Raw genomic sequence first — 26106 nt, forward strand, 5'->3', positions numbered from 1 at the left:
AAGTGGGGCTTCCCTGGTGGGGCAGTGGTTGACAGACCACCTGCCGATGCAGGGGACACAGGTTCGTGCCCTGGTCTGGGAAGATCCCACATGCCGCGGAGCGGCTGGGCCCGTGAGCCATGGCCGCTGAGCCTGCGCGTCCGGAGCCTGTGCTCCGCAGCGGAAGAGGCCACAACAGTGAGAGGCCCGCGTACCGCAAAAAATAAATAAATAAATAAATAAATAAATAAATAAATTCATATGTATGAAGGTCCTGATGTTGGCAAGGCAGGTTATGTGAAAAATCACTTATGAGTGTAATGATAAAGAGCCAATTTTATTTTAAAGTTTCCTTATTTATCTGGTAAGAAAAATCAAGCCCCTGAAATCCTCTAAAAGGATAAAAATGGATCTGGAAGTTTTAATACTACGCTGAATAGGAGTGACAAGGGTAGACATCCTTGTCTTGGTCCTGTCTTAAAGGAGTAGTTTTCAGGTTTCACCATTGAATATGATGTTAACTGTGAGCTTGTCATATACGACCTTCAATACGTTGAGGTATGTTCCCTGTAACCCACTTTGTTGTATGTTTTTACCATGAATGGACGTCGAATAGTGTTGAATGCTTTTTCTACATCGATTGAGATGATCAGATGGTTATCCTTCATTTTGTTGATGTTGAACCATTCTTCTGTTCCTGGTATAAAACCCACTTAATCATGGTGTATGATCCTTTAGATGAACTGTTGAATTGAGTTTGCTAAAATTTTTTCAGGACTTTTCCATGTATGTTCATCACAGATATTGGCCTGTAATTTTCTTTTTCAGTGTGTTGTCTTTGGTTTTGGTATCAGGTTGATGTTGGCTTCATAAAATTAGTTCAGAGGTATTTCCTGGCAATCCAGTGGTTAGGACTCCTCACTTTCACTGCCGAGGATCTGGGTTCAATCCCTGGTTGGGGTACTGGGATCCTGCAAGCCGCGAGGCGTGGCCAAAAAAAAGTTTATCCTTCTCAATTTTTTGGAGTAGTTTGGGGAGGGTAAGTATTAAATCTTCTTTGAACATTTGGTAGAATTCACCTGTGAAACTGTATGGTCCTGGATTGGCTTTGGGAGCTTTTTGATTACTGTTTCATTCTCTGTACTAATGACTGCTATATTTAGATTTTGTTTCCTCCTGATTCAGTCTTGGAAGGTTGTATGATTTCAAGAATTTGTCCATTTCTTCTAGGTTATCCAATTTGTTGGTGTATAGATATTCATAATAGTCTCTTATAATCCTTTGTATTTCTGGGGTATCTGTTATTTTCTCTCTTTTGTTTCTGGTTTTATCAGGGCCTTCCCTCTTTTGTGTGTGAGTCTAGCTAACAGTTTGTCAATTTTATCTTTCCAAAGAACAAGCTCTTAGTTTCTTTGATTTTTTTCTATTGTCTTTACAGTCTCTATTTTATCTATTTCTGCTATGATCTTTATAATTTCTTCCTTCTACTAACTTTAGGTTTCATTTATTTTTTTATTGTCCCTTCAGGTGTAAGTTTAGATTGTTTATTTGGGATTTTTCTTGTTTCTTGAGGTAGGCTGTACCCCCTCACTAGTTGAGGTCAGGTTTGGCTGTCGTGCCCAGTACAGAGTTGGGGGGGGGTGCGGGTGGGAGGAGGCACTTCCTGCTGGCTGCATCTTGCCCTGCAGATCCGTTCCTGAAAACGTCCTTACATGCTTGGGGGTTAACATGTGGGCATCAGCCTCTGGAAGGAGAATTAGGGGCTCAAGCCTATGAAGCACCAGTGTGCACCTGATGACTGATGTGAGACAGAGGGTCTCCATCTCTGTGGGGAGTGGGACTGACAAAGGCTGGCCTAAAGCTTCAGATTCCCTCCCACCCACCACTGCCCAACCAAGGAGGGCTCTCCCTGAGAGGACTCTGCTACAGGATTTCCTGCTGACTGCCTAGCCCTGAGCTCTGTTGTCTCCACCTTCTGCTCTCTGGGCTCTGCTTCCCTGTGCAGGTCTGGAAAATGCCCTGGCTGGAGGATAGGAGGATGTGATCTGACCTGGAGTGCTATCCTGTTCCTTCAGGGTTATAGCCCCGCACTGTTTCTCCAATGCCTGCAGGGAGCCACTCCTCTAGTTTGTAGTTTTACAGTTCATGACAAGAGGAGGGTAAGTCAGACCCTGTTACTCCATAACAGCTGTAACCCACAACACACTGTAGGAAATAAGAGTGATTCTGAGTTTAAAAGCCTGACTTTCTCTACTGGGCTTCTTTTCAGACTTTGAAAATTGGAGCTAATTTCTGGTTTTCAACAGTAGTGGAAACAAACTAGGAAACTCCATATTAAATTCCCTTCCCCTCAAAGCTAATTTATAGTTTTCCACCATTTTTCGAATTATACCAATTTTCTCTCCTGTCTCTTTGAATGTTGAGCCTCATTATTTATTTGGCAAAGAGAACACATTAATGATGTTTGTGTTAATCTGCTAGAACTGCCATAACAAAGTACCATAGATGGGCTGGTTTAAACCATAGAAACTTATTTTCTCACCCTTCTGGAGGCTGGAAGTCTGAGAGGAAGGTCAACACGTTTGGTATCTCCTGTGGCCTCTCTCCTTGGCTTGGGATGGCCATCTTCTCACCATGTCTTCAAATGGCCTTTTGTCCCTGTGGGCATACACCTAGTGTCTACCTCTCCTCCTATGAGGAAACCAGTCCTAATGAATTAGGGCCCCACCCTTATGACCTCATTTAACCTTAAATACTTCTCTAAAGGTCCTGTCTCCAAATACAGTCACTAAAGCATTAGGACTTCAACATATGAAAATCATTATCTTAACAAATGTTAGTGGTAATAAAATGCAATGAAGTTATGAAAAGATGTGGGATAAACAAGCAAAGAGAATTCAACTATTCTATTCTGCAGGTGTAAATGGCTCACAATAATTTCTAAAAGTGACATTCGTAAAAACATAACATCCAAAACCTGCACACATAATACTCTAAATTCTGTAAATACGTTACTACTAAGAACTTAAAAAACAGAAAGCTTCCAATTGAAATAAACATTAAAAGGTGTTAAAGTGTAGTTTCATAAATGTATTTCAATTCAATACTTAGTACTTTCTACCATAAGCAAGTATGATTATTTGATCTACCTGATTAATCCCTCACAGAGTCATCATCTCCCTAACAAACTGGGATCATTTTGATCCTCGAGATAACCTCAGATACCTACTTTCTCTGCTTCTTTGCTACCCGTTGTCCCCATTACACATTATCCTCAAAAGGCAGTGATCTTCCTTCAGTTCTTTGAATTCCACATGTACCTTTCCAACCCAGAGTATTCCCAAGACTTTTTCTCTCCAATAAAACATATTTTTTCGCAGATATGGAACTGTATCTATATATCCTACTGCTTCTGTTTTTACGGAGAACGCTAACACAGATAATACAAATTCCCAACTATGTAAGTCCCTGCAATCACAAAGTAATCACTTCCCAACATTTGAAAGTGGTTCTTTTGTCCCTTTCCTGTTTGCCCATTTCTGTCCCCCCTCACCTTGAAAGAACCTAATTATAGGAATGAGATCACTAAACAATTTAAACTAACTCCTGAATTATACTCTCCTGAATGCACACCACACCTTGTCTAACCTGTTCATTCTTTTCCTCAATTAAAAAAAGTAAGAATTGTGACTTCCCTGGTGGTCCAGTGGATAAGATTTCGCCTTCCAATGCCGGGAGTGTGGGTTCAATCCCTGGTCAGGTAGCTAATATCCCACATGCCTTGCAGCCAAGAAACCAAAACATAAAACAGAAGCAATACTGTAACAAATTCAATAAGGACGTCCAAAAATGGTCAACATCAAAAGAATCTTGGGATTCCCTGGTGGCGCAGTAGTTGAGAATCTGCCTGCCAATGCAGGGGACACAGGTTCGAGCCCTGGTCTGGGAAGATCCCACATGCCATGGAGCAACTAGGCCTGTGAGCCACAACTACTGAGCCTGCGCGTCTGGAGCCTGTGCTCAACAAGAGAGGCCACGATAGTGAGAGGCCCACGCACTGCGATGAAGAGTGGTCCCTGCTTGCCGCAACTGGAGAAAACCTTCACACAGAAATGAAGACCCAACACAGTCAAAAATAAATAAATAAACCAACGAACCGACAAAAAAAAAATCTTTAAAAAAACAAAGAATGAAGAATAACCCCAACAGCTCCCTAAGCAATCCTGCAGGCAGACCTCACAGGCAAGACATCCGAAGAGTCAGCCAGTCTGAATGCAATGGAGAATGATGCAGAAACCAACTTCCTGCCCTTACGATTCACTGAGATTCTTCCCCACTTTTTCCCTTTAAAACCTGTCATGTCTGGGAATTCCCTGGTGGTCCCATGATCAAGACTCCACACTTCCATTTCAGGGGGCATGGGTTCATCCCTGGTTAGGGAACTAAAATCCCACATGCTGCGTGGCCAAAAGCAAACAAACAAAAAAAACCGGTCATGGCTGAATGGCTGACCAGAATTTTCAAAGTTGGTCTTGGGACATGAGTCCACCTTCTCTCCAGATTGCCGCCTTTTCTGATTAAAACATCTTTCATTTCTACTGACACTTCCGACTCTATTATTGATTTTCAGCTGTGAGCAGCCAAACCTGAGTTTGGTAACCCAATGAGATAGTTCAAGACTCAGAAGACCATTCTCACACATGTTCCATCTTTAAACAATGCAGCCTTTGTACTATGTACCAAATTAGCATGTTTCCTTGTTCCCTTTTGAGACTGATGGTGTCAAAGAAAAACACAGCTAGATGTTAACTGAAACAATAAAAACAAAAATGGAAAAAAACATTTTATTCAATAAATACTGACAACAGGAAAAAGAGTTGAACTCAATCGTAATTTCTGCAGAGATGATCAGGTGTTTTAAAGGGAGAATGAGGGGAATTCCCTGGGAGCCCAGTGCTTAGTACTCCACACTTCCACTGCAGGGGGCACAGGTTCAATCGCTGATAAGGGAACTAAGATCCCACGAGCCATGTGGCGCAGCTAGAAAAAAAAACACCTTCAAGATTAAAAAAAATATGTTAAGAAAGTTTTTTTAAAAATAAAGGGAGAATAAGGAAACAGGGAGGATGGGAACTCAGTGTTCATGGAACTGAAACACTAAAAATGGCTGGGAAATATAAACGAGATTAGTTCAGCTGTGTTTGATAGCTGGTAATTATGAAAACTAGGATTCTATCCTTCCAAAGAGACTGAGAGACAGAGGCCTAATTGATCCTAATGCTTACATTTCAAAGGATTAGCTCTCAGGTCTTTGAGAAACATATATACAATTATAAGCTCTTCTTAATAAATGCTCAAAAAAGAGGCTGGGGGCAGGGTGTCATTCATCAAGTATACTTAGAACTAATAGTAAATTCTCTGGGCAGATTAATCTTATAATGTATGGTACATGTGTGCATTACATTGTGTGTAACAAAAACACTGAAAAAACTCAAGACATGTTCTTCAAGTACTGAAACCAATTATTCCATAAAGCAGTCACTCAAGAACGAGCAAAATGGGTATCTGTTGTTTCACTGTCCTAGTCGTTAAAGAAAAGGAAAATAGCCCAAATTAATCAAAGTATAGGCTTAAGAGGGAATTCCCTGGCAGTCCAGTGGTTAGGACTCAGAGCTTTCACTGCAAGGGTCCAGGTTCAATCCTTGTTTGATGAACTAAGTTCTTGCAAGCTGTGCAACACAGCCAAAGGAAAAAAAAAAAAAAAGAATAGGCAGAAGATAAAAGGAGACATTTTACCAAAGATAGCAAATATAAATCTGTAAGGACGCTAATCATGAATTCTGAGGAAAATTCAATTCAAACCGTGAGAGAGCACGGCAACCTCATTAAGAGTTAAAATAAAAAACCACTGACCAACTAAGTATTCACTAGGATGTAGAAGAAATGGAACCCTCATACAAGTACTGTTACAAATACAAAAAAAAAAAAAACATGGTAAATCAACTATACTCCAATAAAAATTTTTATAAAAAGAAAAAGTACAATGTTTAGATAGCAATTTGTTAGTTTGTTCAAAAGCTAAACATACACCTACTTTGTAACTCAAACACTGCAATCTAATTTTTGGACCAAAAGATAAAGGAAACAAATTTCCATATTAAGAACTGTACACAGGGCTTCCCTGGTGGTGCAGTGGTTGAGAGTCTGCCTGCCGATCAGGGGACATGGGTTCGTGCCCCAGTCCGGGAAGATCTCACATGCCGCGGAGCGGCTGGGCCCATGAGCCACGGCTGCTAAGCCTGCAAGTCCGGTGCCTGTGCTCCGCAATGGGAGAGGTCACAACAGTGAGAGGCCTGTGTACCGCAAAAAAAAACCCAAACAGACAAACAAAAACTGTACACAAACACTTGCACTAGTTTATTTTCAACAGTCAAAACCTGGAATTATCCCAAATAGCTATAAACAGGTGAATGGATATATACTGTTATATCTAATGGTAAGAATATTACTCAAAAACACAGAAAAAAAAAAGAGCTCCTCATTTAACATCATTGATGAATCTCAAAATAATTACAAAACACAAAACCAGGAGAAAACAAAAGTAAACGTTTTAGGATTTCATCATGTAAATTATAGAAATCGTAAAGATATCTATTACAAGGGAAAATAAATCAATGGTTCTTGGAGGGCTGTGAAGGGCAGGGACAGATCATAAAAGGAAATCAGGCAAATACATGGTGACACATATGGTCATTACCATGACTGATGATGTTTTCACAGGTATCATGTGTATGTCAAAACTTATCAAATACTTCACTTTAAAAATGTACAGTTTTCTACATGTATATTACACCTAAATAAAGCTTTAAAAAACACTTCAAGCTAAGAAAATCTGTACGTCCCACTTTTTTGGAAAACAGATTTGGCAACACTATACTAGCTTCACCACCTTTCTAGTCATGCCCTATGGGTGTCATCTTGCCTCAGTGGCAGCAAATACTGGCGAGTAATAAAAGACATTTCCACTTCAGTCAACAGGAATTCTGGCTGGCTCACAAGAGCCACATCCCTAGACTACTTTTCTTTACCTTTCGTTTCCTGCCTGTGCAACAATGGCCTTGAGGCAAACACTTCAGGTAGGCTACAAAAATCCACAGAACGTTCCAATTTTCTCTCTGACAATGACCTCAGCTACACAACATAAACATGCCTGTAAGTCCTGAGATTTGTGTACACGCTGATCCTGCACATTGGTCACTGTCACAAAGACATCTGTGGATGCACTTTTAGAAGAGGCACATTCCAATGAGCTAGCTGCTGTCTCCTCTGCTCCCTACTAACCCAGTTTCTGTATCAGTTTCAGTTTCCCCTGACCCCTATAGTCTTACAGCCAGTGACTGTCACCCATGGAATTGTGGACATCAGGGCACATGCTCTTTGCAAAACCAATGGAGGAGAGCCCTCTCAACAGTGCTGACATCTCTCGTGATACGCCCTGTGAACACGGGAAAAAATTCATGCTGCTCCAAGAACTTGAGGTTGTCACATCTCACTCCTCTTCACGGTGATGCCTGAGTCTCCTAAAACTCATAGCATCCAGGCTTCAAATGAGGACCAGAAAGCCCTGCCCTCTCTCCTACGACTTCACCGGCACCAATGCAAATTTGGCCAAAAAGACGGCAAGCCAATTTTTGCCATCATACTATCCTCCCTGAGGCCTATGCCTGTGGAGCCCAAATCTCCTTATAAAAAACCTCCTGCAGTGCACAGAACTCCCAAAACAAAACAGGCCTTAAACAGTAAGCCACCCGTATTATACAAACCAAAACAATGTGTGGCACACAGTTTGGGTTGGTGACTTGCTAGCTGGAAAAACTGATCATGTGAGAACATGTCCCTGAAAAGGGTTGTCCTTCTCTGCACATGGTCAGCTGAATTCTTATGTTCTCTGGGCCAACATTCCTTCAGGCTTTTGTACACGCAGTCAGAGAGAGGGGAACACCAACCCCAAAGGGACTGAACTACTCCTAGTTTGCTCCAACATTTGGAAGAACAGAGGTCAGTTTCCCTGAGTGCACTGGGCTGATGACTGATGCACACTGTGTGGACCTGCCAGGCGACACAGGTAAAACAGCCACAGAAACAGACAGTGACATAAATCTGGGAAAAGCCCTGGACAGGTTACAAAGTGCAATACAGCCACAAATGCTTCCCACATAACTTAAACGTAAGGGGTATCTCCCCCTGTGGACAACTGGATGTATGAGATTGAATTCAGATGGGTGGCTCCTCAGTTTCTTCCAGTGTCGTTACCCTGAACAAGAAAATTACACATTTCCTTGCACATTCAAGTCCTTTCTCCAGTGCAAATTCTACCATGTATAATAAGTTGAATTATTTAGGAAAGTTTCTCAAATTCCCTGCACGAATAAGGCTTTGCTGGTGAAATCTCTGATTATAACAAAGGGGGGAACTAGTGGTAAAGGATTTCCAACATTCACCACACATTTAAGGCCTTTCAGCTCTATGAACACGGATGTTGAAGGAGTGCAGAGCTCTGGGGAAAAGATTTCCCACATTCACTAGCCTCATATGGCCCTGATCCTTTGTGAACTCTGATGATAATGGAAACCAGACCTAGATGAAAAAGATTTCCCACATTCACTGCATTTATAAGGCTTCTCTGCAGTGTGACCTCTACAGTGTGCAAGGAGAGAAGAATTTGCTCTAAAGGACTGCCTACGTTCCGTGTGCTCATAAGGCCTTTTGCTTGTGTGAATTCTCTGATGTTCATGAAGGATGGAATTACAGGGAAAACATTTCCCACATTCACTGCACCCATAAGGCCTTTCTGCTGTGTGAACTCTCTGATGATTATTGATGTTGAAACCAGAGAAAAAAGACTTCCCACATTCACGGCGCTGATAAGGCCTATATCCAGTGTGAACTCTCTGATGTTCAGTAATCACAGAGCTCTTGGAAAAAGACTTCCCATACACACTACACTCATATGGCCTCAATCCTGTGTGAACTCTCTGATGATAACAGAGGCCGGACCTAGATGGAAAAGATTTCCCACATTCACTGCACTCAGTATGAACTCCCTGATGATAACGAAGGTTCCTCCTACTGGTAAAAGATTTCCCACACTCTCTAAACTTATAAGGCCTTTCTCCTGTGTGATCTCTCTAAAGATAATAGAGGCCAGGGTGAGAAGTATAAGATTTCCCACATTCACTGCATTCATAAGGCCTTTTTCCACTATGAACATTTCAGTGTTGAGTGAGGTAAGATTGATGACTAAAGGATTTCCAATGCTCACTGCACTCAAAAGGCCTTTCTCTTGTGTGAACTCTCCAGTGTACAATTAGGTAAAATTTTCATCTAAAAGATATCCCACATTGAGTACACTCATAACGCCTTTCTCCAGTGTGAAATGTCTGTTCTTGAACTATGATGGATCTACAGCTAGGAAACTGTGCACATTCACTGCACAGGTAATAATTTTCTCCAATGTGTCTTCTCCAGGGATAAATAAGCACAAAGTTTTGGTTAAAGGATTTCCCACATTTGCTGCACTTGTACTGCACTGTTTCAGTGTGAATTCTTCGATGCAGATTGAGGGTTGAGGTTTGCCTGAAAGATTTGCCAGACTCACCACACACGTGAAGCCTTTCTCCAGTATGCACTCTCTGGTGCACAACAAATGAGGATTTGTACCTGAATGTCTTCCCACATTCACTGCACACAGAACAGTGTCTTCCAGGGTGGACACCCTAGTCCTGAACAATTGCATGTTTCAGGCTGAAGGCTTTCTTGCATTCTCCCCAGCTGTAATGACTTCTCTGCTTTGTAAAGTTGCCTCACGCTGGGCAATCTTTTTTGGCTTCTCCCTGGTGTGAGTGGTCTGTTGCTGGAGATGTCCCAAGGTGGCCAGAAAGTCTTTCCCAACTTCCTCACAGGTAAAGGTCTTCCTTCACACATGGCATTTGCAGCTCTTCACAAACAAGGCCCTGACTGCAGCATTACTGAAGGATTTCTCTTCCATGTGCTGCTTCTGGTGTTTTTGGAGGTTTGCACTAAAATGAAATCGCTTCAAACATATTCTACACGGGAACACTTTCTGATTGTGTTGTGTTTCTTCACGCTCAGCCAAGTGAAAAATACTTTGCAAGACCAGACTACACGTCTCACTGGAGTGATTCTTCTTGGAAAACGAAGGTGCCTTAGGAGTCCTGGCCAGTGACATGCTTATAGAAATGCTTCGTTGAAAGAGTGCCTCTGCTCCACAGCAGCAACCTAAATGCAAATAAATGGTGGTAAAATACATGCAAATAAACTTTATAAACTTTATGTTGACTCTATAGGGAGGGAACAACATCACCATAAATGTAATGTGTCATATCTAGGAATGACTCTACAGGATGCTTTTCCAGAAAGGAGATTTGTAATTCCACTGGGGAATTAGCTACTGGGCATGACTGTGCCTCTAAGGCAAAACAATGGTACACTTCAACAGGGGAAGGACATTAGGATAGGGTACAGCACCAAGTAGAGAGGCATATTCTAGAACTTGTTCATATGCCAGAGGATTCCTGCAGGACCTGTTCTGCTCATGATGTGACGCTGTGTAGAAAGCATATGTCCAAACCCAGAAGAAACCAACTGCAGTAGAATAGCTGCTGTTCAAGGCCAATTTAAGGATGTGTGGACACCTCATAGCACATGCAGACCAAAGTTGCAGAGCAAGAGAGGAGGAGGTATGAGAGAAATGGCTGAGATTTGAAGTGCAGAGACATGGGGCTTATTCCTGGGCTGGAAGTCAGAGTAGATATCACAGTGGAGTAAAACTGACTAGTCAGCACAGGATTAACAGTTGAGAAGGGAAAGTAGACATGGGCTGTGTCACGAGCTACAACCAAAAAAATACTGGGTAAATGAGAAACATTCCTGGTATGATCTGAACACAGTACTGATGTCACACCCTCCAGGTTCACCAGGGCAAGGTACCTGTGAGTTCACCTTGCAGCCTTGGCTATTGAGAATCCCTACAATCTTTGGTGTCCCTAGAGCTGACAGAGCTGCAGAGCCATTACATGGCTGGTCCCTTCTGACAGCCCAAACTGCCACACCCCACCTAGCCAGTGACCTTGTAACCAACCCAAGTTAAGGTCTTTCCCTACCAAAACCAGTCTGAAAATCCGGATGATGTGACTGATCCATCAAATGCATAAACATGAACAAAAGGCTCTAAGAAACATGGAATATCAAGGAAACAAGATATCACCAAAGGAACGTAAGTTTCCAGCAAGTGAATCCAAAGAAATGCATACCTATAAACAACTGGACGAAGATTTTAAAATAAATATTTTAAGGAAGGTCAGCCAGCTCCAGGAGAACACAAACAGTAACTCAATCAAAGTAGGAAAAAAATACACAAACAAATCAACAGGTTCCAAGAATGGGAGTTCCCTAGCAGTCCAGTGGTTAGGGCTTCACACTCCCACTGCAGGGGGCACAGGTTCCATCCCTGGTCAAGGAACTAAGATGCCACATGCCATATGGTACGGCCAAAACAAACAAACAAACAAACAAAAAACCACAAGAAGTTCCAAGATACAAAAAAAAAAAAGAAAAAAAAGAAAAAGGAATTAAATTTTGGAGCTGAAGAACACAATGAATGAAATGAAAAATACAACAGAGACCAGCCAACTTGATCAAGCAGGAGAAAAATCTATGACCTTGAATCAGGTGATTTCAAATCATCCAGCTAGAGGGATAAAAGACTGAAGAAAGCCTATGTAAATTATGGGATGCCATCAATGGAAATAATACTCACATTGTAGAAGTGCCAGAAGGAGAAGTAATGGAGAAAGGAGCAGAAAGCTTATTTAAATAAAAAATGGTGGAAACAATCAACCAAATCAAGACAGAGAGGTGAGGATATGCAGGTACATGATGTACAAAGGTCCCCATCCAGATTCAATCCAACAAGATCTTCACTGAGACAGTAAAATGAAAGTCTGAAAAGACAAAGACCAAGAATTTTGAAAGCAGCAAAAGAAAAGAAACTCATCACATACAAGAGAACCCCTGTAAGGCTATAAGCACATTTCTCAGCAGAACCCATGTAGACCAGGAGAGAGTGGGACATTAAATTCAAAATGCAGAAGGAAAAAAACTGCCAACTAAGGAATACTTTATCTGGCAATGCTGTCCTTCAGAAATGAAGGAGTGATAAAAACTCTCCTACATAAACAAAAGCTGGAAGAGTTCATCACCATTCAACCTGCCTTACCAGAAATGCTAAATGGAGCTTTTCAACCTGAAAGGAAAAGACACTAATTAGCAACAGGAAAATATATGAAAATACGAAGCACAGTGGTAAAGGTTAAGTATATACTCAAATTCAGAATACGTTAACACTGTAATATGGTGGTGTGGTAATCACTTAATTCTAGTATAAGGGATAAAAGACAAAAGTATTAAAAATTACTACACCAACAATTACTTTTAATGACTACAAGTATAAAAACATATAAACTGTCACATCAAAAATATAAATGCAACAGGGGTGAGATACTAAAATGGGACTTTTTTTCCCTTTTATTTTTATCTTTATTGAAGTATAGTTGATTTACAACGTTGTGTTAATTACTGTTGTATAGAAAAGTGATTCAGTTATACATATATATACATTCTTTTTTAAAAATATTCTTTATCATTCTGGTTTATCATAGGATACTGAATATAATTCTCTGTGCTATACAATAAGACCTTGTTTATCCATCCTATATATAAAAGCTTATACCCACTAACCTCCCACTCCATCCCTTCCCCAAACCATCCCTCTTAGCAACCACTAGTCTGCTCTTTATGTCTGTAATTCTGTTGCTGTTTCATAGATAGGCTCATCTGTGTCATATTCTAGATTCCACATATAAGTGATATCATACGGTATTTATCTTTCTCTTTCTGATGTATTTCACTTAGTATGATAATTTCTAGATGCATCCATGTTGCTGCAAATGGCACTATGTCATTCTTTTTTATGGCTGAGTAGTATTCCATTCTATATATGGACCACACATCTTCTCTATCCATTCATCTGTTGATGGACATTTTGGTTGTTCCCATGTCTTGGCTATTGTGAATAGTGCTGCTATGAAGATTTGGGTGTGTGTATCTTTTTGAATTATAATTTTTTCTGGACATATGCCCAGGAGTGGGATTGCTTGATCAAATGGTAATTCTAGTTTTAGTTTTCTGAGGAACCTCCATAATGTTTTCCACAGTGGCTATACCAACTTACATTCCCACCAACAGTGTAGGAGGATTCTAAAAGGAGACTTTTTGTATAGAACTGACATTAAGTTGTTATCAGCTTAAAATACTGTTATATTTTACACAAACCAGATAGTAAACACAAAGCAATAACCTACAGTAGATACACAAAGATAAAAAGAAAGGAATCAAAGCATACCACTACTGAAAACCATCAAATCACAAAGGAAGAAAGTGAGAAAGAAGAAAAGGAACAAAGGAACTACAAATCAGCTGTACAAAAATTAACAAGATGGCATTACAAAGTCCTTACAAAATTCTCTCCATTCAAAAGACACACAGTGGCTGAGGATAAAGTCTTCAAGAGACTTGCTTCAGCTTTAAGGACACAAATAGACTGAAAGAGAAGGAACTGAAAAAAAACTCAATACAAATGGAAACGAGAAAACAGTAGCTTATACTTATAATAGCCTACATTTAGGCCAGAAAAATAAACTTTAACTCAAAACCTCTTAGCCAGAAAAATAAACTTTAACTCAAAACCTATCACAAGAGACAAAGAAAGTCACTGAATAATGATAAAGGTGTTGACTCTTCAAGAGGACAGAACATAAACAATATGAATCTAACATCAGAGCACTTAAATGTGTAAGGCAAATATTAAGAAACTGGAAGGTGGAATTCCCTGGTGGTCCACTGGGTAAGACTCTACACTCCCAATGCAGGAGGCCTTGGTTCCACCCCTGGTTGGGGACCTAGATCCTGCATGCACGCCGCAACTAAGAGCCCACATGCTGCAACTAGGAATTCCACATGCAGCAACTAAAAAGATCCCACGTGCCACAACGAAGGTCCTCTGTGCCGCAACGAAGACCCAGCACAGCAAAAAGTAAATAAATAAATATTAAGAAAAAAAGAAAAAAAACTGGTAGGTAGAAAAGACAACAATGAAATAATGTTAGCAGACTCCAATACCCATCTTTTGAGAATGGGTAGATTAACCAAACAGAAAATCAATAAGGAAATACTTAATGAAACTTTAGCTCAAACATTGACCAAATATTGAATGGAACTTTAGACCACCTCAACCTAACATACACAGAACATTCCATTCAACTACAGTACAATACATTCTTCTCAAGTGGACACAGAACACTCTCTAAAAGACATCATATGTTAGGTCACAAAACAAGTCTTCACACCTTTAGGAAGAATGAAATCATATCAAGAGTCTTTTTCAGCCATAAGAGTTGGAAACTAAAAATCAATAACATATTTGCGAACACTGGAAAGTTCAAAAATATATGGACATTAAATAACACATTCCTGAACAACAAATGTGTTCAAGAAAAAAAATCAGAAGGAAAAATAAAATTATCTTGAGATGAAGTAAAATGGAATCAAAACATGCCATGAGTTGTAGCAAAAGAATTTCTAAAAGTAAAGCTGATAGCAATAAATGCCTACATTAAGGAAAAAGGCTCAAATAAACAACCTAACTTTACACCACAAGGAACTAGGAAAAAAACAACTAAGCCCAATTCTAGAAGGAAGGAAATAACAAAGATCAGACCAGAAAGAAATAAAATACAGACTAAAAAGAATAGGAACATCAACAAAGCTAAGAGCTGGTTTTTGAAAAGAACCAAAATTGACAAAACTTTAGCTACACTAAATTAGAAAAGAGAAGATTCAAATAAATGAAATCAAAAATGAAGGAGCAGCTAGTACAACTGATACTACAGATACACAAATATCAGAAACGATGAACAATTAAATGCCAACAAACTGGATAAACAAGAAGAAATGGATAAGTTATTTGAAACAAATTACCAACATTAAATCATGAAGGAAAAAATATGAGTAGGTCAGTAACAATTAAGGAAACTGAATCATTAATTAAAAATCTCCCCAAAAGCTAAGCAACAAGGATATATTTTACAGCACAGGGAAATACAGCCAACTTTTTATAATAACTTAAAATTGAGTATAATTTATAAAAAAAATTTTTTTTGGTTGTGCTGCACAGCACATGTGATCTTAGTTTGCAGACCAGGGATCAAACCCATCCCCCTGCAGTGGAAGCACAGAGTTCTAACCACTGGACCATCATAGAATTCCCCAATTTATAAAAATACTGAATCGCTATGTCTTACTCTGACACGAATACTGTAAATAAACTATACTTCAATTTTTAAAAATTAGTTAATTAATAATAACAAACTGTCCCAACAAAGAAAAGCACAGGACCAGACAGATTCACTGGTGATTTCTTCCAGTGATTTTAAGAATTAATGTCAATCCTTCCTCAACTCTTCCAAAACGCTGAAGGAACATTTCCAAACTCATTTTCTCAGGCTAAGGCTAGAAATATACCTTGATACCAAAGCATGTTATGGAAACTATAAGAAAAAAAAATTACAGGCCAACATCCTTGATGAACATAGAAGGAAAAAATTCCCAACAGAAAACTAGCAAACTAAACTCAACATCATATTCAAGAATCTTACATTATCATCAAGTGTGGCTTATCCACAGGAAACAAGGATAGTTCCTCATTTGAAAATCAATAAACATGACACACCATATTAAGAGAATGAAGGATAAAAATCATACGATCATCTCAATAAATGAAGAAAAACCACTTAACAAAATTGAGCATACTTTCCTATTAAAAATTCTAAACAAATTAAGTGTACAAGGAATATAATTCAATATGATAAACCCATAAACAATAAGCCCATGCTAACATCATACTCAGAGTTTAAAACCTAAAAGCTTTTCCTTTAAAACCAGGAACAAGACAAAGATGCCCACTGTCCTCATTGCTATTCAATATTGCTCTGGAAGGCTTACCCAGAACACTTGGTCAAGAGAAAAAAGTAATAATAATAAAATCATAAAAAAAGTAAAACTGCTGCAGAAGGCATGATCTTATATGTAGAGGATCCTAAAGACTACCCCCGAAAACTTACAACTATTAAACAAATTCAGTAAAGTTGCAGGATACAAAATCAATACGCAAAAATCAGTTGCATTTTTGTAAACAATGAAATATCAGAATAATAAATTAGGAAATCAATCATATTTACAAAATCAGAAACAATAAAATACATATGAATAAATTTAACCAAGGAAGTAAAAGCTCTGGACTCTGAAAACTATAAGACACTGATAAAACAGACACAAATAAATGAAAAGATATCCCACATCCTTGTTTTGGAAGAATTAATAATGTTACAATGTCCACATCACCAAATGCAATATACAGATTCAATGCAATTCTTATCAAAATTACAATGAGATTTTTCACAGAAATAGAGAATGAATCCTAAAGTTCATATGGAGCCACAAATGACCTCAAAGAGCCAAAGCAATCTTTTTTTTTTTAATGTATTTAGTTTTTGGGCTGTGTTGGGTCTTTGTTGCTGTGTGTGTGGGCTTTCTCTAGTTGCAGTGCATGGGGCTTCTCATTGTAATGGCTTCTCTTGTTGCAAATCACGGGCTCTAGGCGCGTGGGATTCAGTACTTGTGGCAATGTGGGCTCAGTAGTTGTGGCTTGCGGGTTCTAGAGTGCAGGCTCAGTAGTTGTGGGGCAGGGGCTTAGTTGCTTCGTGGCACGTGGGATCTTCCCAGACCAGGGATCAAACCCGTGTCTCTTGCATTGGCAGGCAGATTCTTAACCACTGTGCCACCAGGGAAGACCCCAGGGATGATATTTTAAACACATAGCATACTCATAGAAAAAGAATAATCTGATTAAAATATGGGCAGAGGATCTGATTAGACATTATTCCAAAGATGATATACAAATGGCTAACAAGTATAAGAAAAATTGTTCTTCATCACTAATCATCACAGAAATGTAAATCCAAACCACAATGAGATATTACTACATAACTGTTAGGATGGCTATCATCAAGAAGACAAATGTTGGTAAAGGTACAGAAATAAGGGAACCCTTGTACACTTGTTGGCAAGATGATCTGGTAGAGGTGTTATGAATAAACAGTATGGAAGTTCCTCAAAAATTCAAAACAGAACTATCATACAATCCAGCAATCCCACTGCTTGGAATATAGCCAAAAGAAATGAAATCCAATGGGGAAAATACAACCTGCACTCTCATGTTTGCAGCAGCATTATGAATAATACACAAGACGTGGAAACAACCTAAGTGTCCCTCCACATAGGAATGGATAAGGTGTGATATACTCACACATACACATGCACGCCTTGAATATTATTTAGCCTTAAAAACAAAGGAAGTCCTGCCATGTGGGACAACATGGATGAACCAGACGGATACTACGCCAAATAATGTATGATATCACTTATATGTAGAGTTTAAAACAAACAAAAAACATTGAACTCATAGAAACAGAGTAGAAGGCCAGGGGCTGTGGGATGGGAGACATGGAAAGTTGTTGCTTGAAAAGCACAAACCTTCAGTTACAAGATGGTACAGATCATTAAACGCACTGCAGGACTACAGACCTCAAATTCTTCCCCGTGAGGATCCGGTACAGCAAATATTGGGGTTGCAGGGGAGTGAAGAATGGAGTGCGAACAACCCAGGCATACCTACCACAGCAACTACCCAGAAAGCTGGGGAAACAAGCAGTGCCTGATGTCCATGTGTCACAAGGACAGAGCACCCCCACAGAAAAGGGGTTGAGCCAGAATACAGAGCTCACTCCAGGTCACTGGGAAGGCTGTGAGTCTTACCCAGTGAGGATATGAGTGCAAAGTTTTCCAGCATCACATCGTGGTACAAGTGCCCTGAACCTCAACAAGGAGCCTCCATTCCTCCCACGAGGTACAGGGCAATGGCCTCAAAGGTCATACTGTCCTGTCAACATGGGGACAGATGAAAGAATGAACACTCTGAGAACCCACAGTCCATCACCAGACACATCTACCCTACTACCATCCTCTTCCCAAGCTCCCCACCACAGAGGAGATACCAGGACCCGGTGCCACTCCGCTCACTCTCTCCTCAGGTCCCATTAATCACTGTTCAGCCCTCAGCATTAACAGACAGGGGGACATATAGTTGCCACATAAGCTCTGGGCCTGGCGAGCAGAGCCCCATCCCTCCTGCCAATCAATACCCCTGAGGTCTCCCAGACTGTACGTACAAGACACGGTCAAACCTGGGCTCATGCTTCACCATTAAGTCCCCAATACCAGGGCTGTAGGGCCATAAGCTCACATTACCTATGTATGTGCATATCATTCTGCAGACTCTCACTCTCTAACATCATCATTCTCCAGGTTTACACTCCCACAGTTCTGCCTACCTTCCTGCTCTACAATACAGGTATCTCCCTGGACTTAACCATATACCTGGCCCATAGTTTCCTTCCAGAGGCTGCTTGACACTCAAAAACTATTCAGCACAATCCCAGACCTCTGATGAATCCCAATACCAGGGAAAGCCCCTCATGGTGCTTTGAAGGGCTCTCCACCTGCTTCTGATCCTTGCTTCAATATTAGCCACTCAGAACCACATGTGAATTACAGACACCCATGACATTCTTCTACTTCTGTGATGCACTGTCTGATTGCCTGTCCCCTCAACAAGTCACAACCCTCCTCTCTCTACTCAAACTTCCTCACAAGCCAGCCCATACAATCTCCCTGCCAGGCATAACGACTTTCACAAATGACTCCGTTTACCCTGGATCTTATCCACCAGCAAGACTAAAACACTCTAGACCCCAACAAGGCTCACTACACGATTCTGGAGAATCTGGACAGTAGTGAACTAGCAGGAGCCCTGGCCTCAGTGTCAAATTGTCTCAATTATTTCTCTGCCTCCCAAACCACGTATTTTGCACCCATTCATCCCATGGAAGCCTTGGCCACCTGCCAGATCATCTTCTCTCCCAGACCATCCAGAGCCATTCTCTCTCTCACCTGTGTTTGTTATACTCAGGAACCTCAACCAGGTGCTAATCAAGAGAACCACTCCTCGGCATGCACCCTAGTCCTTCTGACCCACTGATAGCATTACCACTCTAACCTGCATTCCACTTTCGAAATGTCATCCACAGCTTCACTCTGGTCCTTACAATAGCTACCACTTTTGGAAATCTCCATCCTGATCCCCTCCCCAAATTTCAGAAATGTGCGTCCAGCTGCCCATTTGATGCCTCCACTCACTGTTCTCTGAAACATCTCAGACCCTTATCAGGACCAAAACAAAACTTCTGATTTTCCCAAGAAAAATAAACCTACTGACAACTGCCACATCCGATTTGATGAAGGATCCATCCCTTCAGCTGCTAGGACTAAAAATCTTGGAGTAATTTCTAACCTCTACCTTACCTAACAACATCTAAAAATCTTCTTGGCTCTTCTTTAAAAATGTACCTAGAGGGACTTCCCTGGTGGCACAGTGGTTAAGAATCCGCCTGCCAATGCAGGGGACATGGATTTGAACCCAGGTCCGGGAAAACAACTAAGCCCATATGCCACAAATACTGAATCTGCACTCTAAAGCCCGCAAGCCACGTAAATTGAGCCCGTGCACCACAACTACTGAGCTCGCACTCTGCAACTACCGAAGCCCAAGCGCCTAGAGCCCGTTCTCCGCAACAAGAGAAGCCACCGCAATGAGAAGCCCATGCTCCTCAAAGAAGAGTAGCCCCCGCCTGCCACAACTAGAGAAAGCCCGCGTGCAACAATGAAGACCCAACACAGCCAAAAATAAATGAATGAATGAATGAATGTATCTAGAATCCAAACTTGTCTCCCACCTTCATGGCCAAAACTCTGGGGCTTCACCACTGGTCTGGATTACAGACCTGGGCTCTTCCTGGGCTCCCTGACGCCCTCCTTAACTCCACAGTCTTTTCTCTCCAGCCAGATGCAGCCTATTAAAACCTGGCTAATACCACTTACTTCCCCTTATCCAAACCTCTCATTACCTTCATAAATGATGTTGAAGTTCTTAGCCAGATCACAGGCCTGATTATTGATCCCCTGCTCTTTGTTCTTTTTTTAAAAAATAAATTTATTTTTGGCTGCGTTGGGTCTTTGTTGCTGGGCTTGGGCTTTCTCTTGTTGCAGCGAGTGGGGGCTACTCTCCGTTGTGGTGCCTGGACTTCTCATTGCAGTGGCTTCCCTTGTTGCAGAGAACGGGCTCTAGGCGCGCAGGCTTCAGTAGTTGTGGCACGCAGGCTGTAGAGTGCAGGCTCAGTAGTTTTGTCACATGGGCTTAGTTGGGCATGTGGGATCTTCCCGGACCAGGGCTCGAACCCAAGTCCCCTGCACTGGCAGGAGGATCCTTAACCACTGAACCACCAGGGAAGCCCTTGCTCTTTGTTCTTAACTAAAAGAATGAAGACCTGCTGTACCCTGTTTCCAGCTCAGTCACACCTCCAAGTACTTGCACATGCTGGTATCCATTCCTGAGAAAACCTTCCATACCACTTTATACTGGTTGTCAGGAATGGGAACTCCTGTATGTTATCCTTGTCCTGCACTCAGGACCCAGGGCTTGGGGATATCCTCAGGGCCCCCCTATCCAAGAGCTGAGACTGTATCTAGGGAAGAGCCTCAAGACAAAACACCCAGATAACCTACAGATGGTGTCAATACCAGTGAGGGACTGGGACACCCTCTCCTGCCTTGTGTAGGATCCCTAAGTGCTTTTTTTTAAAAAAATACCTTTATTGGAGTACAATTGCTTTACAATGGTGTTAGTTTCTGCTCTATAACAAAGTCAATCACCTATACATATACATATATCCCCGTATCTCCTCCCTCTTGTGTCTCCCTCCCACCCTCCCCCTAAGTGCTTTTTCAACCTTCGGAAGCTGTGGGAAGAGGAAAGCAACCATGGCTGGGCTCCATGTGAGCAGGACTCCCCTGTATCCACACCTGGCCCTGGAACCTGGACCTGGGGTTAACTTACTAACGTCTGTGTTTCAATCTTAGAGCTGACTCTTACCAGATCTCTGACTTTGGACAAAGGCTCTACTTCTCTTTGCCTCAACGTCTTCATCAACCACATTCCAGTCTGTTCCTACCGTTTTTTTTTTTTTTTGGCCTTGCCCCACAGCATGTGGGATCTTCGTGCCCCGACCAGGAATCACACCAACGCCCTTGCATTGGAAGCGCACAGTCTTAACCACTGGACCACCAGGAAAGTCCGTGATAACTTTTTTTTTTTTTTTTTTTTTTTGCGGTACACAGGCCTCTCACCGCTGTGGCTTCGCCCGTTGCGGAGCACAGGCTCCGGACGCGCAGGCTCAGCGGCCATGGCTCACGGGCCCAGCCACTCCGCGGCATGTGGGATCTTCCCGTACCGGGGCACGAACCCGTGTCCCCTGCATCGGCAGGCGGACTCTCAACCACTGCGCCACCAGGGAAGCCCCGTGATAACTTTTAAAACCCTAACACATAATATGTCTCTTTTCTATCCACTACCCTCCGTGGCCTCCAGGTCCCTCAGAAAAAGGAACCACCTCTCTGCCGAACCAGACGTCACTCTACCACACCCTCTGTTCCCTGCAAGCGGAAGGCTCATCCTAGGTTTACCGAATCCTCCCGCCTCAGTCCGACTTCCAAGGCTTTGCACCTGCCGTTCCCTCCGCCTGGCACGCTCTGCCACGCGGCATCACACTGTCGGAAACAGAGTCCCAACGACGACCGCCTTACCCTCCTAGACACAGCGGCCTGGCCTGCAGGCACGTGAGCAAGGCGCCCCGCACTCGGGGCTTTAGTGTCTGATGGGGTGAGGGCGGTGAGGGCCCGGAGGACGAGCGTTTACCTGAGGTGGGTCCCCCAACGCCGGCGCCGCCATCGGACTCTGTGGAGGCAGCGGGGCGGGGACAGGCGGGACGCGGGCACTTCGGACCCTCTCCTGGGCCTGCGCGGGGCACCCCGGGCGGCGTCCCCGAACTTCAGACCCGCCTCTGTGCCACGGGGACAGCGCCTCCTGTCACGTTTTCTCACCTCGTTATCCTGGTCCCGACCCAGCGGCCCAGAGCCAAAACAGACCCGGACAATTAAAACGGCCGTCGCTAGGAAGAGGCCGGAAGTCCCGCCCAGAGCCAAGGAATTTTCCCGGAAATGCCATTATCCTGAACTATCAGTGGCTCAACCTGCTGCAACTTCTTCTGGATAATATAGTTCCTAGAGCCCTAGAGGCCGCAGCGAAGGATACTCTCATTCCTGACCAACTAGAACCTGTCACACGCGGATCCAGGAAGGATGCTGTGAGGGGGTCATCCGGCCTCAAGAAAGGCAGGGCTTTGCTCGTTAACTGCAGCAAAAAGACATAATTTTAGACTTCGTGAATCTCAGCTGCCAAAGGATTAAAATATCATTTAAGGGAATTCCCTGGTGCTCCAGTGGTTAGGACTCAGCGCCAACACTGCAGGGGACGCTGGTTTGATCCCTGATCGGGATATTAAGATTCCGCAAGGCGCGCAACGTGGAAAAAAAAAAATCATTTGAGATGCTCTCAGATCTACTGTTCTAAATGGCCATTTTACTATAGAGTCATTCAGACATAAAATGATTCAGTGCATAGCTGTCTATATTATATACTTGTCATTCAAATGCATGTAGCCTGAAGCTAACCATTGGAAGTGTGTGTGTGCATTTAGTTGTATTATGATTGGCTATGAGCAAAACAGTCCGTACAGAACCATGACTGGGAAGAAAGAAGACGGATATTCTGAGGGTAGTCACATTCCAGTACCCTCCCCAGCTCTGACAACCACTCAATTTGATCTTTTAGTTTACCTGACAGAGTCAGACATTTTATGCAGCTGCTTTATATTTTATCTCCATAAACCCTCAGATTGATTTCCACTCCTTTAGAATGTACAAACTTATAGTCATTTGCATGCCAAAATGATGAGATGTAAAAGCTTATTTAACTCCCAACTCTATTATTCTTGGAATATGACTTCATATTTATACGATTTCATACACTCTGTAAATATTTATTGGGAATAAGTTCATGCAATAAGCTGTATTGAGGCTGTGTCCTTCCCATGCCTCCATTTACAGAATCTTTATAATCAGGTCAAGGGTGTGTTTCAGTAAACCACAAAGACTTGAATATTTTCCAATTAGCTAAATGGATCACCAACTAACATTTGCCCCCAATATAAAATTATACCTTTGCCCAGTGATAGCTAATGAATACTGTTAAACAATGAAGCCACAACAGATAAAACAGTTTAGTTTAACCACACTGATGCCACCACCTCACACACACACAACCTTCACAAAGTGAGCACTCCCCAACTTGCTCTAACTTTGTCTTTTTCAGTTATTTCATTTCTTCACATGCCTATCCCTCTATTCATTTCTTACTGCCCCTGAAACAAATTAGTGCAAATGTAGAACCTGAAAACAGTACAGATGTATTATTGCACAGTTTCTGTAGACAACATATAGTTTGGTCTTGCTATTTTTTTTTTTTTTTTTGGCGGGTCACAGGCGTCTCACTGCCGTGGCCTCTCCCGTTGCGGAGCACAGGCTCCGGACGCGCAGGCTCAGCGGCCATGGCTCACGGGCCCAGCCGCTCCGCAGCATGTGGGATCTTCCCGGACCGGGTCCACCCTGAAAATCTTAGTGCATTTAGACCATTCCCATCAAAGTGATTATTGATGCAGTTGGATTAATATTTACCATATTTGTTATTTTTTTTTAATTCTTATTTATTTATTTTTGGCTGCGTTGGGTCTTCGTTGCTGTGCACGGGCTTAGTTGCTCCACAGCATGTGGGATCTTACTGGACCAGGAATAATTCCTGGGGGTGGAATCCTCATGAATGGTGCCTTTATAAAAGAGGCTACAGAGAGATCCCTAGCTCCTGCTACCATGTGAGCACACAGCAAGGAGGTGTCAGCTATGAACGAGGAAGCAGGACCTCACCACAGAATCGTCCATGCTGTCACCTTGATCTTGGACTTCCCAAGCCTCCAAAAGTTTGAGAAATAAATGTTTATTTTTTTAATAAACTACCCAGTTTGTGGTATTTCATTATAACAACCAGAATGGACTAATGTTGCAGATTTAATGGCAACAAATTCCCTATTTTTGTTTATTTGAGAAAGGCTTTGTTTACCCTGCACTATCAAAGGATAATTTTGCCAGGAACAAAACTCTAGGTTGATGGTTTTTTTCTTTTTCAATACTTCAACTATTTCACTTCAATCTCTTTTTGCCTGCACAGTTTCTAAGAAGATGAATTTAATTCTTATCTTTGTTCTGCTATAGGTAAGGGATCTCCCTCATCCCCCTGCCCTGACTTCTTTCAGGATTTATCTTTGATCTTCTATAATTTGAAAATGATATCACACGTAGAATTTTAGCATTTATCCTCCTTAGTGTTCTCTGAACTTCCTGGTTCTGTGGTTCCTTGTCTGACACTAATTTCTCCCCTAACAATATATCTTGGATAATCCAATCCAGTGTGAATGTGAGTCCCTAGTTGGCTCCAGAGACCAAATATGAGATTTTAAAATAAATTTATTTATTTACGGCTGCGTTGAGTCTTCTTTGCTGCATACGGGCTTTCTCTAGTTGCAGCGAGCAGGGGCTACTCTTCGTTGTGGTGCACGGGTTTCTCATTGCGGTGGCTTCTCGTGGAGCATGGGCTCTAGGCGTGCAGGCTTCAGTAGTTGTGGCATGCAGGCTCAGTAGTTGTGGCTTGCAGGCTCTAGAGCACAGGCTCAGTAGAGCTTAGTTTCTCAACGGGCTTAATTGCTCCACGGCTGTGGTATCTTCCCGGACTAGGGCTCAAACCTGTGTCCCCTGCATTGGCAGGTGGATTCTTAACCACCGCACCATCAGGGAAGTCCCCAAATATGAGATTTTTGACTCAAAGACTGAGTCCTGCTTTTCCACCTCAGAGTCAGAATCCCAACTTTTGCATGCTGTCACCAAGGTGTGCCCAAGCTGTGGATATGGACGGCTAAGTGTCCCTACCAAATGCACGAGCGGTGGGCGGTGGGGTGCTCCTGGGCAGGGTGGGGAGCCTGTGGATCTCCATGAACTCTGCTGCATCCCTCAGGGGACTCCAGGGGCAGATCTACCAGAACTCTGGGCAGGACACTGCCTTAGGCGATTAGCTTCTAGAGGGAGAAGCAGGAATTAAGCCCAGTGGGTCCTTCCTGAGTCTCCACATGGGGCAGACAAATATTAGGTGTCTCCTTTGGTCCCTGCACTGTCCCAGCCTTCCCACCCAGCATTGTGGGTCTGGTTCTCCCTGCTGTGGTCCTCCATCACCACCACACCTGTACTCCTCCTCCCTCTCTAAAGAGATGCAACCTCAGATCACAGGTGTCCCCGCTGACTTGACACATGTGCATCTTGGAGGAAAAGATGTAACCAGGTCCTTCTTAAGGTGTAGAGCAGAGAAAGCGTGCCCTAGACCCCTGCCCTGCACACTCCCAGGCCCAGTATTTATGAAACACTGCCTAAACCGTGAAGGTAGGCAGTGGCCCTGCATCTAGAATGTGGTCCTGGGGTGCAGGTGTCTGAAATAGTATCCAAGTAGGTGGTGAGACCCATAGAAGGTAAACACAGTTGGAAATAAACAGTCAACAATTACAGAAAGGTAGAGATGGAAAGAACTTTGGAGAGTTCAGAGGGTGAGAATCCCTTGCAAGGTAACCGGTGGGGTCAGAGAAGGCAACTCAGGATAGTGTGACTGCTCTGATACCTTGTCACTAACAAGGTGAGGCCAACTAGGGTTTCCACTGACACCCCAGTGTGTTCAGGGACATACCTCCCCGCTGGCCAGTCAGAATTATGTCTCTGAGGCGTCTGAGCCTCCAACCAGCCCACAGCCCCCGCAGCTATTGTCTG

General features: G+C 42.4%; 1 protein-coding gene across 3 annotated transcripts in view; it reads right to left on the bottom strand.

Moving 5' to 3' along the window:
• Positions 1 to 22328, bottom strand: part of LOC116744802 (zinc finger protein 256-like) — a 53845-nt gene extending 31517 nt beyond the window's left edge. For all 3 annotated transcript variants that reach the window (XM_032614906.1, XM_032614904.1, XM_032614905.1), the window contains exons 1-2: positions 22046 to 22328; positions 576 to 10278 (exon numbers count right to left, since the gene is read on the bottom strand). The gene's annotated coding sequence lies outside the window, so the exon portion shown is untranslated. The remainder of the gene's footprint in view (positions 1 to 575; positions 10279 to 22045) is intronic.
• Between the last annotated feature and the right edge of the window lie 3778 nt (positions 22329 to 26106).

Source organism: Phocoena sinus, chromosome 19 (assembly GCF_008692025.1).
Source record: "Phocoena sinus isolate mPhoSin1 chromosome 19, mPhoSin1.pri, whole genome shotgun sequence".
Classification (NCBI taxonomy): Eukaryota; Metazoa; Chordata; class Mammalia; order Artiodactyla; family Phocoenidae; genus Phocoena; species Phocoena sinus.